At 44.3% G+C, this 17,688-nt stretch overlaps 1 protein-coding gene across 2 annotated transcripts in view; it reads right to left on the minus strand.

The window, feature by feature from the left end:
• RASSF3 (Ras association domain family member 3) overlaps window positions 1-17,688 on the minus strand; it is a 197,475-nt gene that overhangs the window by 175,775 nt on the left and 4,012 nt on the right. Inside the window, exon 2 of one of the 2 annotated variants that reach the window (XM_075856903.1) lies at window positions 15,278-15,323. The exons of the other annotated variant lie outside the window; for it this stretch is intronic. The gene's annotated coding sequence lies outside the window, so the exon portion shown is untranslated. The remainder of the gene's footprint in view (window positions 1-15,277; window positions 15,324-17,688) is intronic. 2 annotated transcript variants of the gene reach the window in all.

The following is a 17,688-nucleotide window of genomic DNA, read 5'->3' on the forward strand; positions in this document are numbered from 1 at the left end:
AGAGCGAAATCCGGCGCCATATTCATGTGGACCAGAAGCTGCTGCCGGACAGTAAGATGACGACTTCCGGGCGCGGCTTCCGGCCATATATTCAACGAAGCGAAGGCGCAAGGAAGGAAGGAAGAAGAGTGTAGACCAGTGGAGGCGGTGGCAGGAGCAGGTAATTTATGTTCATGTATGTTCGTGTGCATTATGTTCGTGTGTATTATGTTCGTGTGATACTGTCTGCTGAGCCCTGTATCTAATCCTCCTAGCACTGTGCAGTCGCTCAGAAAATGGCGGCACACAGTGTAGGAGGTTTGAAGACATTCAAACCCTTCCTTCTCCTGGCACTAGCCATAAGAAGGGAGGGGTGATTGTGTGAGGACACTAGAGGAGAGTGTGTCCACCCCAAATTTGCAGCATACATCAATGAGGTTGCTTTACCACAGTGACCATCCTGCAATTTTGGAAACTGTTCCCTCTAGTGACCAGCACATGCAAATGTTATAAATTAGAATCTAATTTAAAATATTTCCTGACTTGTGAAAAAATGAAACAGTGTAATCATTTAAATACTAAATTTTTAACTGAAAAAAATAATAATAATTTCTAGCAATACATTCCCTTTAAGTTCAATGGGACCTGTATAAATTGATGGCACAGCTGATCCCATTATTTTCAACTAAAGTAAATCTTTCGAATCTACCGACCTGCCCGACATGATATATTGCATGTTATGTCTCTGCCAGATGGGTTGAATGGCCATTGTTTCTAACGGGTATCACATATGGAACCAATGTGCCCATATATATGAATGCACCTAAGGCCCCATGCACACGAACGTGCTTTTAAGGCCGCAATTCCCCCAAAAATCCACGGGAGAATTGCGGCCCCATTCATTCCTATGGGGCCATGCACACGACCATGGTTTCCACGGTCCGTGCATGGCCCAGCAACCGCAGAAAGAACGGGCAAGTCTTATTACGCCCGTGTTCTGCGGTCCTGGCTCATAGCAAATAATGGCCACGGCCATGTGCACGGCCTGCGATTTCCGGGCGGCCTGTGGGTGACACTCCGCCCCCTGCCGACCCGAAAATTACGGCCGTGCACATGGCTACGGTCGTGTGCATGAGGCCTAACTGTTTAGAGCACAATGTTTGAGCCCCAGATGGCAGTGTAAAGGTTTCCCAATTCTCCTAAATGTAGAAGATTTTTTGCATTTTATCTTCATATCATTTGGGATCAGGATTAGTGGAGAACAGAAACAGAATAGGAATTATATAGTAACAAAAGGTTTGGTCGATAAAATTATTTATATGGGGCCTGGTAGCGTACAAACCACAATTGCTAAAATCTTCATTACTGCAAGACCTCAACAATTTTTGCTTTTATTTTTATCTCTGTAAATTAGTATGTGGCATTCGATGTTCGACAGTTCTAAGCACGATTTAGCATAGATCTGGTTCCCATAGTAACGCACAAGTAGCACACAGCAACAAGGACAATTGCTGTTTAGACTATAAATATTTCTCATGAACCTCATGACAAAAATAAGAAGTGTGAATACTGAGATAGAGAGCTTTCTTGTAGAAGAATGGTACAGAGCACTTGGCTTACCTAGAAATGTTAGAATTATAAAAGGTTAGATTCCAGAGAGAAAATTAAAATTCTACTTTTGGCAAGTCACATCTCCCAAAAAGTCATGGACAAGACAGGCTTCAGCTGCGACCTAGGTCATCCGTGAAATGGGGCATTCAGGAAATTACAACTTTTGAAGGATGAAGAGCTCCAAAGGACTGGTCAAAAGCTGAATTTTGCTTTAAGTAATGAGTCTGACCACACTATGGTTATTAAAGCGGTTTTCCAATAATCAATATAATCCTGTGGATAGGTGATAAATATTGTCTATGGAAAAAGCCCTTTAACCCCTTAGTGACCACTAATACGCCTTTTTACGTCGGTCACTAATGGGCTTTAGGCTAGGCTGACGCCTAGCCTAAAGCCCAGGAGCCGGCAGGAGTGCGCTCCCTCTGTCACCCATCGGCGGCCCGCGAATGAAATCGCGGGTCTCCGATGGGGTGTCATGGCAGCCGTGGGCTTGATAAAAGCCCCCAGGTCTGCCCTGGACATATGCCTGTTAGGACGTGCCTCCGGCAGATTTACACTGACAGGCAATAATGCTCTGGTATACGAAGTATACCAGAGCATTATAGCAGCGATCGGAATATCGCACAGTAAAGTCCCCTAGTGGGACTAATGAAATCAGTCATCAAAGTGAAATAAAGATTAATAATAAAAAGTACAGTAAAAAAATAAATAAAACCATTTTTTTTCTATAAAAAGTGGTTTTATTTAGTAAAAGTGTAAAAAAAAATAAAAAATACACATATGTGGTATCGCCGCGACCGTAATGACTCCATTAATAAAGTTAATATGTAATTTAAACCGCAAAGTGAACACCGTAAAAAAAAAAACGCAAAAAACCATGGCGAAATTGCAATTTTTTTCCATTGCCCCCCAAAAAAGTCATAATAAAAATGAATCAATAAGTCCCATGCACCCCAAAACAGTAACATTCAAAACTACGTCTCGTCCCGCAGAAAACAAGCCCAAAAAATCACTACATTGATGGAAAAATAAAAAAGTTACGGCTCTTGGAAAGCGACGATGCAAAAACAAATAATTTTAGTTCAAAAGTGTTTTTATTGTGCAAAAGTCGTAAAACATAAAAAAACCTCTACATATGTGGTATCGCCGTAATCGTACCGACCCATAGAATAAAGGTAACATGTTATTTACGCCGCACAGTGAACGGCGTCAATTTAAAAACGCATAGAACAATGGCGGAATTTCAGTTTTTTTTTATAATCCCCCCTAAAAAGGTTAATAAAAGTTAATATAAAAATTATATGTACCCAAAAATGGTGCTATTAAAAAGCACAACTAATCCCGCAAAAAACAAGTCCTCATACAGCTATGTAGACGAAAAAATAAAAAACGTTATAGCTCTTTGAATGCGACTATAGAAAAACGAATAAAATAGCTTGGTCATTAGGGCCTAAAATGGGCTGGTCACTAAGGGGTTAAGGCCCACCACTGTGGAAGGATACAACAACAATGTTCTAAACGTTAATTCTAAACATCCTAATATCCTTTTAAAAAACTAAAAGCCTCAATTATCAAAACTGCTTCCTTGCCTATAGCAACCAATCACAGTGCATTTTCATTCCAGAGTAGTTCAGAAATGAAAGCTTAGCTCTGACTGGTTGTAATGGGCAACAAGGCTAGTTTTTCTGTTAAGACACTTTTGATAAAGGAGGCCCTGAATGTCCTACACACAAAACAATCCTATAAATGCTAATAGGTGGTACAGATATCTGACCCACCTCCACATAATATACCGGTCTGTCCCGAAGACTTGTTGGCGATGTGGAACCAAGAGGAGAACAATGCTGCATGTATGGTAAGGGTATGATAAGGTTGAATCTCGGTAGGATAACATTTTCTCAAATAACCACTTGATTAGCGGAAAAATAGTATATAAACTTTCCTCAGGAAGCGCTTCTTTCAATACTCCCTGGTTATATTAGCTCTTAGAAGAAAAGTCTCCTACGCTTTTGCCTAACAGCAGATCGATCAGATATATCAGGTCATTGGTGTACCACACATACACCCTCATTGACAGAATGGCAGCAGGAGATGTCTTACTTTTGCTGCATGGAAAATTTATTGGCAGAAAACTCTGGAACCATTACCAAATTCCTAATGATCTGGCAATCCTAGATATCAATCAGAAGATCTCTGGACTTTCAAACTCTGTCTCGATTACTTATTGGAGTCAAACTCTCAAGTGAATTCTGAACGCTCTGATATGATCTTACCTTTTACTATTCCTCCTCCTGATTCCTTTTTTTTCTCCTTTCTCTCTTCTCTTTTTGTTCTCTGTTTGTCCTCTTTTTTTATTTTTATAAACAATCCCAATCCTTCATGCCTCTCCATCCCTGATACACCACTACCTAGGAGAGGGATTATGCCTCATGTTCTACTTCTTTTGTTGGAATACCCTACATTAAGGCCCCATGCGCACGACCAGAGTTTTCATCCGTAATTACAAATGAAATTGCGGAACTATTCATTTCCATAGGCCACGGACACCTTTCCCTTTATTTGCAGATGTGTGTGGACAGTGATGTCAGAAGCAGAGCTGGAATCCCAGGCAGGGTGCTAGAAGCAGCTCTGCTCCGGGACTCCAGCTCTGGGCAAGCCCCTGACATCACTGTGGCAGCATCCGCGGAGGGCACGGTGGCAGCATCCGCGGAGGGCACGGTGGCAGCATCCACGGAGGGCACGGTGGCAGCATCCACAGAGGGCACGGTGGCAGCATCCACAGAGGGCACGGTGGCAGCATCCACAGAGGGCACGGTGGCAGCATCCACAGAGGGCACGGTGGCAGCAACCACAGAGGGCACGGTGGCAGCATCCACAGAGGGCACGGTGGCAGCATCCACAGAGGGCACGGTGGCAGCATCCACAGAGGGCACGGTGGCAGCATCCACAGAGGGCACGGTGGCAGCATCCACAGAGGGCACGGTGGCAGCATCCACAGAGGGCACGGTGGCAGCATCCACAGAGGGCACGGTGGCAGCATCCACAGAGGGCACGGTGGCAGCATCCACAGAGGGCACGGTGGCAGCATCCACAGAGGGCACGGTGGCAGCATCCACAGAGGGCACGGTGGCAGCATCCACAGAGGGCACTGTGGCAGCATCCACAGAGGGCACTGTGGCAGCATCCACAGAGGGCACTGTGGCAGCATCCACAGAGGGCACTGTGGCAGCAACCACAGAGGGCACTGTGGCAGCAACCACAGAGGGCACTGTGGCAGCATCTACAGAGGGCAATGTGGCGGCATGTACAAAGGACACTGTGGCATTATCTAGGGGTGTGTTGCATTATCTACAGAGGGCACTGTGGCATTATCTACAGAGGGCGCTGTGGCATTATCTAGGGGTGTGTTGTATTATCTACAGAGGGCACTGTGGCATCATCTACAGAGGGCACTGTGGCATCATCTACAGAGGGCACTGCGGCATCATCTACAGAGGGCACTGCGGCATCATCTACAGAGGGCACTGCGGCATCATCTACAGAGGGCACTGCGGCATCATCTACAGAGGGCACTGCGGCATCATCTACAGAGGGCACTGCGGCATCATCTACAGAGGGCACTGCGGCATCATCTACAGAGGGCACTGCGGCATCATCTACAGAGGGCACTGTGGCATTATCTAGGGGTGTGTTGTATTATCTACAGAGGGCACTGTGGCATCATCTACAGAGGGCACTGTGGCATCATCTACAGAGGGCACTGCGGCATCATCTACAGAGGGCACTGCGGCATCATCTACAGAGGGCACTGCGGCATCATCTACAGAGGGCACTGCGGCATCATCTACAGAGGGCACTGCGGCATCATCTACAGAGGGCACTGCGGCATCATCCACAGAGGGCACTGCGGCATCATCCACAGAGGGCACTGCGGCAGCATCCACAGAGGGCACTGCGGCAGCATCCACAGAGGGCACTGCGGCAGCATCCACAGAGGGCACTGCGGCAGCATCCACAGAGGGCACTGCGGCAGCATCCACAGAGGGCACTGCGGCAGCATCCACAGAGGGCACTGCGGCAGCATCCACAGAGGGCACTGCGGCAGCATCCACAGAGGGCACTGCGGCAGCATCCACAGAGGGCACTGCGGCAGGATCCACAGAGGGCACTGCGGCAGCATCCACAGAGGGCACTGCGGCAGCATCCACAGAGGGCACTGCGGCAGCATCCACAGAGGGCACTGCGGCAGCATCCACAGAGGGCACTGCGGCAGCATCCACAGAGGGCACTGCGGCAGCATCCACAGAGGGCACTGCGGCAGCATCCACAGAGGGCACTGCGGCAGCATCCACAGAGGGCACTGCGGCAGCATCCACAGAGGGCACTGCGGAAACTGGATTGTTGAAATAAGCACGTGGAGAAATATCTAAAATTTTAAACCTAGCGGTATTATTATAGTAATGTAGTGTTGTTGTTGTTGTTGTTGTTATTATTATAGTAATATAGTGTTATAGTAGTTCAAAACAACTAATTGATTAACAATAATTTTGTATTGTATCAAATTTGAAAGTAATGCGGCCCGACCACTTCACATTTTTTCTATATGCCGCCCACTTACATGGTCGAGTTTGAGACCCCTGGTCTAGAGCATATTGGCTCACTATTTGTATGCAAAAGTGACACTATGTCAAGGTGATAGCAAATGTTATTATGGTCTGGTTGCCATTAACGTGCAAAAATCCCTACGCGCTACTGCACCCCTGTATCTTATGGGGAGCGTCCTCAGGGGTACAATTGCTTATAGAATTATAAATGCCGGTCAGCACATATAATGCTGTCTTTGTTTTCCAGTGTGCACTGAACACTGATGACTGGTCTAGTGCCGGGAAAACTTAGAGCCTAATAAGGATTAGCCCCACCATCTATGGTCGCGTCAGCGGAAACCACATTTGCGGGTAATACGTCAGAATGACGTCCACCAAACGGTCCGGCCCCTTAGTAACGTTACGGCCAATAGAGTAGATGCATACAGCATCATTGGTCACCAGGCCAAGATCTAAAAGCCGAAATCAATCAGATACGTGATGGATACGGAGTATGTGGTCCATAGTATTGGACCTAATTCTAAGGTGAAGAAGAGGACTCATGAGCAACAGTAGTTAGATAATAGCGCTAAATACTGTTAGAACGCAGTCATGTAAACAGTGACATACATAGTATGTATTAATGCCAATAGTGTTTGTAACGGCCAATACATATAGGAGAACAAAAGTCAATAGTATCCCTATTGGCCATTTGGGCAGGGTTACATTTTACCATATGGGACGACACTCAAGTATTCCTCACTAACTAAGTTCCAGTGGTATAGTCATAACCATAAATATATTGAAAGGATATATTACAGAAAGGAGAATAGATATAAATTGCTATAAATTGGAGAAAGGAGAGATAAGAATATTTGTTCATTAAGGCCCAGCGGTTTGATGGTTTGTATCCTGAATATCCACTGGGTCTCCTTCTGCAAAATCTTCATGTCCCAGTTACCCCATCCTGCGGATGGTCTAATATGTTCCACCCCCTGAAATGTAAGGACCCTAGCGTTCCCTGAGTGGCATTCCCATACATGTCTTGAGACAGAGGGGTCCTCCTTTCTGTTGATGTCACAGACATGGTCCCTAATTCTCTGTCTAAACTCTCTTTTTGTTTCCCCCACATATTGCACCTCACATTCACATGTTATGAGATACACAACCCCTTGTGTCTTACAATTAATAATGGATCTGGTATCAAAGACTTTTCCTGTGGTATTACCCCTGAAGGTCTTAGTATTCTAAACAGAGCTACAGGCCTTACACTTGCCACAACGAAATGTCCTTTTGAGGTTTGTGGACAACCAAGTGGTCCTTTTCTCAACCTCCAGGTTGTCTATCCTTAATGTTGCGACGTCATCAGTGTTCAGTGAACGCCGGAAAACAAACACAGCATAATATGTGCTGACCGGCATTTATAATTCTATAAGCAATTGTACCCCTGAGGACGCTCTCCATAAGATACAGGGGTGCAGTAATGCGTAGGGATCTTTGCATGTTAGTGGCAACCAGACCATAATGACATTTGCTGTCACCTTAACATAGTGTCACTTTTGCTTACAAATAGTGAGCCAATATGCTCTAGACACTCTGTACAAGGTGATCTGGGCTGCCAACGCCTGTGTTCAGATCCCTGTTGGCATTAGTGCCCATTTTTTACGTTTTGTACCAAATAAAATTCATTTCAAACGTTTATACAGGCAGTGAATATAATATCAATCAGTTATATGTACCTCAAAACGGTATGATCAAAAAATACAACCCGTCACGCCATGCCAAATCCTAAACGTTTAATCATCACTGACCAGTCCTAAATATACATAAAGATTATACAACAGGAATAAAACACTGATCACAATTTCAAAACCTATCCAATGCATTTGTATTTAATTTAGGCCAAGGGTACACTGAGACTCTTTGTAGCGCTACTGATGGATTTTTAACTAATCGAGCTACAGCTGCAGTGCAAAGTAATACATTGAGTTTCATGCAATGTTGTGGACTGCAGATGTCACTCGATAGTTAAAAATCAATCAGTAGCCTTTGGCCTTCTTCACACGAATGTGTTAAACGACCGTGTGACGGCTGTTGAAACAACGGCCGTCACACGGTCCTATATAATTCAATGTGGCCGTTCACATGGCCGTTGTTTCAACAGACCGTGTGAATGGTCCGTGAGAAAATAGGACATGTCCTATTTTTTCACGCATCCCTCCATAGACTCTAGCCTATGGGGGATGCATGATATCGCATCCCGCAGCGCAGAGCACGGATGCACCTCGGACGTGAAAAACAGCCGTTTTTATTTAACGTCCGAGATGCGCAACGCCTGTGTGAATCTAGCCTTAGTCTTATCGTACCTGATTGTTTTCTACCACAGACAGAATGATTATTATTACCAAAATCAGTAAGTATATGACCAGCCTGATAGCTACCATCTTATTCAGCACGCCAAAAAATTAAGCTGCATATGTTTCAACTAAATGCCATGCTGCTTCTGTTCCTACAGTTTTCCTGTGTACGGCAATGGCACCTACTGTGATAATAGACTTGAGATGACATAGTCAGCCCTGTCACAGCCAGAAAGACACTGAACTGCACATCGATGATTATAGTATTCTAACAGCAGGGTGCACATACTCCAAACCCCATGTAATTGCCATGCTCGTGACATTGGGACAATAATGTAACATGCAATTTTATGTTATCCAGCCTTGCATTGTAGCAGATTGCTCAAAAAAGAGCATAGGCTATGTATTTACATACACCTGCCTTCACTTGGAGTCACGTTCCTATAGGCCTCATGCACGCCGTAGCCGTGTGCAGGCCCGTGATTACGGACAAGGACGGCTGCGGAGTGTCATCTGCTGGCCGTCAGCAATCACGGATCGTGCACATACAAGATGTGCATTGACTTTTAGTAGACCAGACCACAAATGGGGCCCGCAAAACGACTTATCCTATTTTTTTGTGGTCCAGGCTCCTGGCCAATGCATGGACCGTGAAAACTATGGTCGTGTGCATGGGCCCATAGAAATGAATGGGTCCACAATTCATCCGCATTTTTGCGGATGAATTGTGGACGCAAAAACACTGTCGCATGCATGAGGCCTTAGGCCCCATGCACACGAACGTGCTTTTGCGGCCGCAATTCCCCCGAAAATTCACGGGAGAATTGCGGCCCCATTCATTTCTATGGGCCCATGCACACGACCGTGGTTTTCACCGTCCATGCATTGGCCAGGAGCCTGGACTGCAGAAAAAACGGACATGTCTTATTACAGCCGTGTTCTGCGGTCCAGGCTCATAGAAAATAATGGACACGGCTCGCGGGTGACACTCCGCTGCCGGCCGACCCGAAAATCATGGCCGTACACATGGATACGGTCGTGTGCATAAGGCATTAGACTTTAAGGGTATGTTCACACGGCCTATTTACGAACGTAATTCGGGCGTTTTTGCCCCGAATTACGTCCGAAAATAGCGCCTCAATAGCGCTGACAAACATCTGCCCATTGAAAGCAATGGGCAGACGTTTGTCTGTTCACACGAGGCGTAATTTACGCGCCGCTGTCAAATGACGGCGCGTAAATAGACGCCCGCGTCAAAGAAGTGACCTGTCACTTCTTTGGCCGTAATTGGAGCCGTTATTCATTGACTCCAATGAATAGCAGCACCAATTACGTCCATAATTGACGCGGCGTTCAAGCGCCTGCACATGCCGGTACGGCTGAAATTACGGGGATGTTTTCAGGCTGAAACATCCCCGTAATTTCAGCCGTTACGGACGCCCTCGTGTGAACATACCCTTAAAAACAATGCACAGGCAGTTTACAGATCTGCTTAAGCTGACTTTGCCAACAAAGGTTAAACATAGCATTTATATTACATAACAGAACTGGCATTTCCATATTATGCCAATAATACGGTTATAAGAAAGATTTATGCAAATGTCAATACCTATTTATTCATAAACACTATCTACACAGGAGTTTCTACACGCCGAGTTTAGCTGAGATATAAAAAAAAAAATATTTTTTTTTAGGGCAGATTCTGAAGTTACTGATATAATGGCATTTAGAAGTGTTACAGGATGCAGATTATAAGTTTTCATGGTGATAAATATTAAACGGGTTCTAAACTTTGAAATAACGTGAGCTAAAGTAACAAAAGCATGTATGGAGAAGTATATAGAGAATGTACAGTTTATATGTATTTGTTATGAATCTCTACATGGATAACATGGTATGTATGTCTTATGTCCATAATAATATAAGCATTTTGCTTATCCCTTTCCCTGCAAAATGACGTGCCAGGTATGTCATAGTGGGGGGGGGTGATGTATATGCTGCGGTGATGTATAGCGCTCTCCATATGCTGTGGGTGTCAGCTGTGTTTTACAGCTGACACCCGGGATTAACAGTCAGGAACAGCGATTGCGCTAATTTCCAACTGAAGGAAAGACGGCTATGTTTGCAGTATATAAGTGTCCTATTCTACTGTAATACTAGTTCAATCAAATATACTAATCGTTCATATGTAAAATAGTTGTAATGGTGTAAATATCCATATTAGGGTCAGAATAATGTTTTGATCAGCTACTTTTAACCCATTGGAGACACAGACAATTTTTTGTTTTTTTATACAGCCGACACCCACTCAGTATGAAGCACGCTCAGTACTTGAGCCCGCTCCATACATCCCCTAGGCGGCTGCCAAGCACATGGCATTTCGCCACGGGGTTGAGGGCCATTTACACGAGCAGATATTCATATTAGCGATCTTCATTACAATTGCTGTAATCGATGGAGTAGCGATTCCAAGTATTCACACACGTTATCTCAAAAATCGTGAAAACATAATAGTTTGGTCGCGTATTTAACAATGTCACATATGAATCAAATGCTTCATGCTTACATACCACAATGTCAGAACCAACAATTATTTTTATTTCCGCATAAACTATTACATCTGCTCATGTCAATGGGCCTTTAATCGGTCATGTAAAATAACTGTTATTTGTAAATAGACTTTATTATACGCTCAACGATTTTTCGTTCGATCTGACAATATAGTGAATACAATTCAGAATGTGTATTGGGCTGTAGCAGAAATCAATAGGTCCATAAACTGAAAGCAAATTGTGATCTGCATCTACCCAAGGAAATAGATCTCAACATAAACACATGCTGGAATTAACCCCTTAAGGACACGGCCAATTTTAGCCTTGAGGACAGAGCAATTTTTTTTACATTTCCCTCTTTGCATCCCGACGCTCATAACGCTTTTATTTTTTGTACGACGTAGTTGTATGAGATTTTGTTTTTTGCGGGACGAGTTGTACTTCATGTACGTACCCTTTTTTGGTACAAATACATTATCGTTTAATTTCTATAAATTTTTAATTAGATTAAAATGCAGAAAAAAAGCAGTTGCGCAGCAGTTTTAATATTTTTTTTTTACACCATACACCGATCATCATAAATAATGTTATACATTTGTTGTTTAGGTTGTTACGGTCGTGGCGATACCAAATATGTCTATATTATTTCATGTTTTGGGACTTATATTTTAAAAAGTTTATTTATTATAAAAAAAATGTGTGTTTCTGTGTATTTTTTTTACTTTTTATTTATTTATTTACCATTATTTTTTTTTTACATTCATTTAACTTTTTTTGTTAATCCCATAAAGGGATTTATCATTTTGATTTTGATTTTGTAACTGTAATGTACTGGCATAGATCTATATGCCAGTACATTAGCCTGTTACTGATCGTACACAGGCAGTTGTTAGGGCATACCTCAGTATGCCCTAACAACAGGAAATATGTTCAGACAGCCCTGGGGTCCTTCACTGGACCCTGGGCTGTCTGGCCATACGAGTTGTGGGCTTTGATCGCGTCACAGTTATATTCTGTGACGCGATCAATGTGCAGTCCCCTCTCTTTGAACGCCGCGATCAGCTGTCATCGCGGCGTTCAAAGGGTTAACAGCGGAGAGAAGATGTTTCTCTCCTCTCCGCTGTCAGAGCGGGGCCGTGGCTGTGTATTACAGCAGTTGCCCCGCACTCGATCGCGCGCACAGACGCGCGCAGGGACGGCTGTCACACAGGACGAGTATGCTCGTCCTAATGCGCGAAGTGCTCGCCGCTCAGGACGAGCATACTCGTCCTGTGTCGGCAACCAGTTAAGGAAAGAAATACAGAATTTGTATTAGCAGTGGCTCATCTTCACAAGTAACTGGACCGGTTTTAAGCAAACATGCACTTACATACTTTAAATGCCAGAGACAATATCTGCTGAACAATAGTCGTTCAGTTTAATTCTCATGTGTGTGTTTTATTAATTGATATCCACTCTAAATATTCTAGCGTATATTCCCTTGATGAGAAATAAAATTTTCCTGGGAACATGAGTACAACTATTATCTTCCCTTGTTACCCTATGAGCATGGCTACTACAGAAAAACCCCATTGTCTAATCTTCTCTACCATCCTCAGGCGTGGTAGAAGAACCTTCAGGATAACCCAGTAGAGCTGATGCTGCATCTTGCTGATCTACTTATCTTCCTGCCGCAGTAACTGTGCTCATTGTGGTCAAGATCTCCAAGGTTTGTCATAAATCATCAGAAGTACTAACTACTGCATCGGCATAGCAAGGAACTGGATGGAGCTACCCGCTAGAACTCATCCTCACCCAATGATTCTGCCTAGGAAGGATAGTCTAGATCTGTATTGAAGGCTTATCACAAAAAAAATGGATGTATAACAGCCATAACTGTTTAGTAAAGGTAAAATGTGCTGTTTATTCAGAGCAGGAAAGTTTGTGTAAGCCCCGAGACACAATGGGTCATCTATTCTTAAATACAATACGTCTGTGTACATAACCGCAGCTCTGCTTCTGCAATGGAAACCAATAGAAATACTGTACATTATGTTTTACTATCCGTAAACTAGCAAAGATAAAGTTACTGTTTACTGATGAAAGTTACACGACTAGCAATCATGAACATTCGATTTTACAATCTGTGATCTAGCAGAGATAAGGCTACTGTGTACTGATGGGTATATAAAAGTGGATCTGTGGACTCTATGTAAAGGCCAGCATATTACAGCTACAGCAGCTCGGCTAATAGGAGCGCTGAAATACAGCGGACTCAGCGGTGACCGACAGGCTGCTGTGTATGCATGTATATACAGCAGCCTGTCAATCACCCGCCCGAGGGGCAGGAGGTTGCTCCACTCATAAATGCAGCGGACTCATAGCTCTGCAGTATTCTTTCAGCGATCCTATTAGCCATACAGCACAAAAAAAAAAAAAAATTGTATCGTGACAGATCCACTTTAATGGACGAGTAAAAAAACAACTACATCCTAGACCCTTCAATCCATACCATATCTTTATGAAAACACGGCATCTGAGAAGAATCAGAACAAGAACGGTTGTCATCAGAATCTCTCAATACTGCAGCCTAAGAATTTGGGCCTGTCATTTGAAGTTATCATATTTGCATTGATACCAAGATAAAAAGACAATAAGGGTATGTTCACACGATTAACAAAATACGTCTGAAAATACGGAGCTATTTTCAAGGGAAAACAGCTCCTGATTTTCAGAAGTTTTTTGAGCAACTCGTGTTTTTCGCTGCGTTTTTTACGCCGTTTTTGGAGCTGTTTTCAATAGAGTCTATGAGAAAACGGCTCCAAATACGTGCCAAGAAGTGTCCTGCACTTCTTTTGACGAGCCGTCATTTTACGCGCCGTATTTTGACAGCGACGCGTAAAATGACAGCTTGTCTGCACAGAACATCGTAAGACCCATTGCAAGCAATGGGCAGATGTTTGTCGACGTATTGGAGCCATCTTTTCAGGTTTAATTCGAGGCGTAAAACGACTACATTACGTCTGAAAAGAGGTCGTGTGCACATACCCTAATAGACAAAAATCACATTAGTGCTATTTTAGGACTGGGGCTACGGCAATTCAAGTGCATTTTCATTATCATCCATGTGTAATGAACAATAACTAAGGAAGTCTCAATAAAAGAATGTCATTTTTTATTTTGTTAAAAATTATGAAATGCTTTGCCCACCCCACACTAATCTTCTTTAGTGAGAAGTTTTTCCTCAGATGGCAAAACTATCAAAGGTTTCTTCATTGCAAACAGGTTATATAATGTGTAGGTCTTCAACCCTTAGATGTAATGTGCAGGCATAGAAATGAGTCATGAAAACGATAAAAGCAAGCAGGTTAAAAAGAAATTACCGATGTCAGGGCGTTTCTTGGCATGATTACAGAGGACATCACAGCTTTGCCATCAATAAAACATTTTTTTAGCCAGAGACAGTCACAAAGAATATGCTACCCCATCTTTTTCCAAGGGAAATTAAATAGTGTAGGACTCAGAATTATTCTAGAGACTGATGTGCTTTGTACTTTAAACTATGGATATGTGTAAGTTGGCGCAGTGTAAGTGGGGGCAGTGTAAGTGGGGGCAGTGTAAGTGGGGGTAGTTTAAGTGGGGGCAGTGTAAGTGGGGGCAGTGTAAGTGGGGGCAGTGTAAGTGGGGGCAGTGTAAGTGGGGGCAGTGTAAGTGGGGGCAGTGTAAGTGGGGGCAGTGTAAGTGGGAGTAGTGTAAGTGGGGGCAGTGTAAGTGGGGGCAGTGTAAGTGGGGGTAGTTTAAGTGGGGGCAGTGTAAGTGGGGGCAGTGTAAGTGGGGGCAGTGTAAGTGGGCGCAGTGTAAGTGGGCGCAGTGTAAGTGGGTGCAGTTTGAGGGGCTGCACACTGATCAGTCAGCCTGGACAGTGAAGTGTAATAGGAACCCCTGTCTATCACAGTGCACTCAGCCAATCACCAATACAGAGAGGGCTGAATGAGATGTTGATTGGCCAAGCGCCATGCGACAGGCAGGGTTTCCATCCTGACAAGGTGGAATCAGTATGTTACCCTAGCAGACACACTTAGCACCCAACTTTCTTTTTCAACATTTTTTAATTAAGTTTTGTGACAAACACAGCCGTACCGGACAACAGCAATGTCACAATCAAAGTGGAATACTATATCACACACAGTAGACAAAACCAGTACAGTAAAAAGACCTTGATAGTGCCCAGAAGAACGTGTGCTGCTCCAGAGAAGAAACAACTAAAAAAAAACACACAGAAAACATATAGTGTTAAAAAAAAATAGTAGTCCAACATCATTAACCTGATAAATCAATGTTTTCGGTGGAAGTGATATTTCTACATAGCAAATCATTTATTTGTAAGTGTAGTAAAAAAAAAACAGAGCCAACATTTAGGACACGCATGCCGCTCATTCTGAGGAATTGAATCATGAATTGGGGCTTGTTCAAAATAATAGCAGTGAGGAGTTAGGGGGGATTCATACGAACGTGTATTGGGTCCGTGCGGGCCGCGTGGTTTTCACACGCCACGCACAGACCAATACAAGTCTATGGGGCAGTACAGACAGTCCGTGCTTTTTGCGCAGCGTTTGTCAGCTGCGCAAAAAGCGCGACATGCTCAATATCTCTGCATATTTCGCGCATCACGCACCCATTGAAGTCAATGGGTGCGTGAAAACCACGCAGGTCGCACGGAAGTACTTCCGTGCGAACCGACTGAAACAGCGCACCAGCTGTCAAAAGGATGAATGTAAACAGAAAAGCACCACGTGCTTTTCTGTTTCCAAACATCCAAACGGAGTGTCTTTGAGATGAGCGAACCCGGACAACCGAACCGAACTTCACCGGGTTCGGCCGAACTCGTTTTGGCCGAACCCGGCAAAAAAAATTTCCGGTACGCGACGTCAGGAGATAGTCACTGTCCAGGGTGCTGAAAGAGTTAAACTGTTTCAGCACCATGGACAGTGACTTCCGATCCCAATATACATGAACGTGTAAAAAAAAAACGAAGTTCTGACTTACCGATAACTCCCGGCTTCTTCCTCCAGTCTGACCTCCCGGGATGACAATTCAGTCTAAGTGACAGCTCCAGCCAATCACAGGCCAAGCACAGGCTGCAGCGGTCACATTGACTGCCGCGTCATCCAGGGAGGTGGGGCCCGATGTCAAGAGAGGCGCGTCACCAAGGCAACGGCCGGGAGGGAAGTTCTCGGTAAGTACGAACTTTTTCTTTTTTTTTAACAGGTTTCTCGATATTGTGTTCGGCATTCACTGTCGAGGGTGCTGAAAGAGTTACTGCCGATCAGTTAGCTCTTTCAGCACCTTGGACAGTGACGGGCGTCGACTAGACTCATCTCTATGGTGGCGGCTGCGCGAAAATCACGCAGCCGCGCATCATACACGGATGACACACGCAGCTGTCAAGTGGTTTTTGCGCGCGCAAAACGCTGCGTTGTTTGCGCGCGCAAAAACGCAACGTTCGTCTGAATCTGCCCTTAAATTGGTGAAGTCCTTCATTCTGTGGAATAACAGGTGTACATATTGGCCCTTATTTAAAGATAGGAGGGTGGCAAATGTTGCGCATGTTGGTTATACTGCATTTCCTTCTGAAATACTGGGGAAAATGGGTCGTTCCAGACATTGTTCTGATGAATAACGATTCAAAAGTTGATTGGAGAGTGAAAAACATATAGAGAAGTGCAGCAAATTATAGGATGCTCAGCTAAAATGATCTCAAATGCCTTGAAGTGGCAACCAAAACCTGAAAGACGTGGAAGGAAGCGGGGAACTACTGTAAGGGTATGTTCACACGGCCTATTTACGGACGTAATTCGGGCGTTTTTGCCCCGAATTACGTCTGAAAATAGCGCCTCAATAGCGCTGACAAACATCTGCCCATTGAAAGCAATGGGCAGACGTTTGTCTGTTCACACGAGGCGTATATTTACGCGCCGCTGTCAAATGACGGCGCGTAAATAGACGCCCGCGTAGAAGAAGTGACCTGTCACTTCTTTGGCCGTATTTGGAGCCGCTATTCATTGACTCCAATGAATAGCAGCGCTAATTACGGCCGTAATTGACGCGGCGTTCAAGCGCCTGCACATGCCGGTACGGCTGAAATTACGGGGATGTTTTCAGGCTGAAACATCCCCGTAATTTCAGCCGTTACGGACCCCCGCCGTGTGAACATACCCTTAGAATGGATCGGAGAATAGGCAAAATGGCAAAGGCTCAACCAATGATCACCTTCAGAAAGATCACAGATCTGAAGTTACCAGTGAGTCCTGCTACAATCAGAAGACGATTTAGTGAAGCCAAGTTACCAGCAAGAACTCCACGCAAAGTCCCGTTGCTGTAAAAAACACATGTCCTGAATAGGTTAAAATTTGCCAAGGAACACATTGACTGGCCCAAAGACAAATGGCGCAACATTTTGTGGTCTGATGAAACAAAATTGTTCTTTTTGGGTCTCGTGGCCGCAGACAGTATGTCAGACGACCCCCGAGCACTGAATTAAAGCCACAGTACACAATGTAGACTGTAAAGCATGGTGCTGTAAAATCATGATATGGTGATGTTTCTCATACCATGGTGTTGGGCCTA

Source organism: Rhinoderma darwinii, chromosome 3 (genome assembly GCF_050947455.1).
Source record: "Rhinoderma darwinii isolate aRhiDar2 chromosome 3, aRhiDar2.hap1, whole genome shotgun sequence".
Lineage (NCBI taxonomy): Eukaryota > Metazoa > Chordata > Amphibia > Anura > Rhinodermatidae > Rhinoderma > Rhinoderma darwinii.